This window comes from Branchiostoma belcheri, unplaced genomic scaffold (assembly GCF_001625305.1).
Source record: "Branchiostoma belcheri isolate BF01 breed outbred unplaced genomic scaffold, Haploidv18h27 scaffold243, whole genome shotgun sequence".
NCBI classification, from domain to species: domain Eukaryota; kingdom Metazoa; phylum Chordata; class Leptocardii; order Amphioxiformes; family Branchiostomatidae; genus Branchiostoma; species Branchiostoma belcheri.
In genome coordinates, this window is record NW_017803847.1 from 231,953 (window position 1) to 235,233 (window position 3,281).

General features: G+C 42.5%; 1 pseudogene; it reads right to left on the reverse strand.

Moving 5' to 3' along the window:
- Positions 1 to 980: 980 nt before the first annotated feature.
- The window catches only part of LOC109471249, a 15,283-nt pseudogene continuing 12,982 nt past the window's right edge, over positions 981 to 3,281 (reverse strand).

The following is a 3,281-nucleotide window of genomic DNA, read 5'->3' on the forward strand; positions in this document are numbered from 1 at the left end:
CCGATGATAAGAAGAAAACTATAATAACACTGGTGTACGCATTTCGGCTGATAAGGCCATGTTGATTTGATTATATGGATGACATCCGTCCGGGAGCCCCAAAACTGATGCGCGCGTGACGAAATAAAAAAAAGTTTGACAAAAAAAAAGTTCTTTTCATTATGAAATCTACGTGGTCATGAGGGTTGAGCAAATGGCACAGAATATGGTTTGGCGAATAATCTAGTCTTCAAGTTCATTTCTTTACAATTTCGTCTTTTTTCGTTTGATTTTGGCATTCTACGACATTGGTATAGTTTTTATTAATTTTTTTGTAACTTATGGTATATTTTTGCTCATTTTGCAACTGTTTTGTACGATTTACAGTATGGTTGAAAACTTTTTTTTTTGGAAACGGCTGAAAATTCATGCGCGCGCGGATGTCATCCATATAATCAAATCAACATGGCCTAACAATGTAACCAGAAGTCAGGGCACGTATATAAATTCCCAAAACACAGTATTAACTGGCGACCCGGGTATAAAAGGTAGTGCGGACGAAATTCTTGAATCCTGCCTAGGTGTTATGTGAAAGGTAGCCAGGAGTAAAATTTGCTGTGTGGTATGGAAATATATTAGATTTTAAACTGTATGATTTGGATTGTGAAGTTTTATTTTGTATAATTGCTCCGCATTACGTAACTGCGTTCCAGGGTGAGCCGGCTGTAGTTCATTTTTACCTCTGAAGGAGGCCAAGTGCTCGTCAAACTGTTAAAAAAAACTGACTTTTAAAAGTCATGATAATTTTTGTACATTATACAGCAAATTTCAAAATAATATTAGTTGATCGTGTTTACCGCGTTTACCGCGTCGAAGTTAGTCACCTTGGGGCGATTGTTCTGCCACTTTGAATCGTGGTCGGACGGGTTTTGTTTACATTAAGGGGGTTTCACCTTTGACACTGGGGATGTGCAGTCGTAATTGTTAACCACCTCCTTATATATATATATATTCCGTTGCCTTTTTTTTCCCATTGGAGTCACTACTGAGTCTTTTTGTCCCCTGACGAGGCGGGTTTCCCGCGATGAGGCATCAGGTACAGCACCGCGGACAGCACGATGCTGGCCACGAACACGCCGTACAGAAAACCTGGAAAATATCAGAATTACATGAACCCAATACTACGTACGTCTATCATTATAGTTGTCTAAGAACATGTCTGCGCCATTTAATCTCCAAGCAGATGTTAGGATCGTAACGATTTCTGACTGCCTCGTGTCAATGGTAGCTATGTACATTGCAAGAGTAGGTAGCTGCCACAGAAGCCAGAACCGTGCATTCATATCCAAAACCATGCTCAGACACGGGTATGGATAGTCCATGCGTATTCAGAACCGCGCGTTCTGGAACCGTGCCTGATCCTAACCCCGACCCATTCACGTATACCGATATTAGTAAGTAGAAGTAAATAGTTACGGTTCTGTAAATTTTAACTAATTAGACTTTTGAAAAACTTTCAAAAGTTCAACCCCCTACCCAACATCTGCTTGGAGATAACACTCCACACATGATTTCTATCATATCTGAATCTCAGATGCTGAAATTAACCCTATCCTTGGGTATTTCGCGTTCAACGCAGCACACCACAGAGAAACGTAAACAATGTAGGTAGAAGTAACTACGCAACCACAGGGCAAAAAGTCAAGGGTCCGTGACCTGATTAAGACGTCAAATTATTTCAAAATATTGTGTAAAAATGTCAGCAGGACAAGGGTTTGATGTTACTGAATCTGATATCTTTCGATATCGGATATAACAGCTGATCGACTTTGTATGGCTGGGTTATGTGTTATCGTGATGAGATATCATAAAATTAAATCCTGAAAACAAACCACAAAAAAAGTGGCAAATTTGCAGATTTCGTACCGCTAAGCCAGGTGATAGGCGGAAGTTCGCATGCGCGCCTCCATTTGCCAGGATCTAGGATGACTTCATCGTTCAGGTCCACGAAGTCGTCAAACGGGCAGAACTCCTCACAGCCGGGGATGGTCAGCACGTAGGGCTCGTGGCTGCTGTCGTTTCGGTACAAAATCTGCACGGAAAATTGCCTGAGAGCATAGAAAATTAAACACGCTATTACGAGTGTGTGGATAAGTGGAAAGGGGATGTGTGTGTTTGGGGAGGGGGGTCGTGTGGCGTAGTGGCAGAGTGCGCGACTCGGAACTTAGAGTCCCGGGTTCGAGTCCTGACTTGCCACCGATCTTGTGCCCTTGCAATTGGGAAAGGCACTTTACACGGCTTTCCTCACTTAGCTCAGGTGTAAATGAGTATTGTCCTGTCATGTATTTGTCCCCTGTGTTGGTGGCGACATTAATATAAGTTGAAAAAACTTGAGTGTGTCGTCACCACGTCTGGTGATTACATGTTGGAATAAAAAAAAAATCTCTACCCACACGAAAAGTTGGATTTACCAAAGGTTATAAATTCAGGTAATGTTTACTATGCACACAGTATCTGGCTTTATAATGGTAGTAAATAAAGGTCAAGTGCAGTAATTTCCTTTACAACCCTTGTTAAGTCCGGTATTGCCGTACTTGACCTTTATTTACTGCCATTGTTAAGCTCAGAAGTTGTTTATTGAAAAAACAAAGTAAAGATTACCCAACCCTACTATACTGGTATCCGTAAATCTAAGTTTTCGTGCAGTGCTCCAAGCAGATCATACGGTGGCAAGGCAGAATCTAGTATCGTCATTGGAGTGTCCATTCTCTTGCCATCGTATGATCTGCTTGAAGATTGGGGGAGGGGGACAAGCCAGACGACAAAACATGAATTATTGCTTGAAATCTCATATTTGTTGGTGTAAATCATCATCAACTATCACTCAGGCAAGGGCAAGGTCCAGGAGAGACTTGTACTCAACAAATTCTTCCCCATAATGAAACCCTGGATCAAAGACCAGTTTGCATACATGCCTAAGTCCTCTACTACTGCCGCACTGCTGAAGGCATACCATTCCTGGTTCACAAGCCTTGACAACAAACAGACTTCAGTTGTGCGTGTGCTACTTGCCGACATGTCGAAAGCGTTCGACAAAGTTGACCATGGCATTCTTCTACAGCACCTGTCAACCCGTGACATCCCCGCAAGAATGCTTACATGGATGAACAGTTACCTGACTGACAGGAAACAACGTGTAGCGGTCAACTGTCAACTCAGCAGCTGGAAGGACGTCACGTCCGGAGTACCCCGAGGGGGGAGTAGTTATCACCGTACTTATTCCTAGTCTACATGTCCACTCG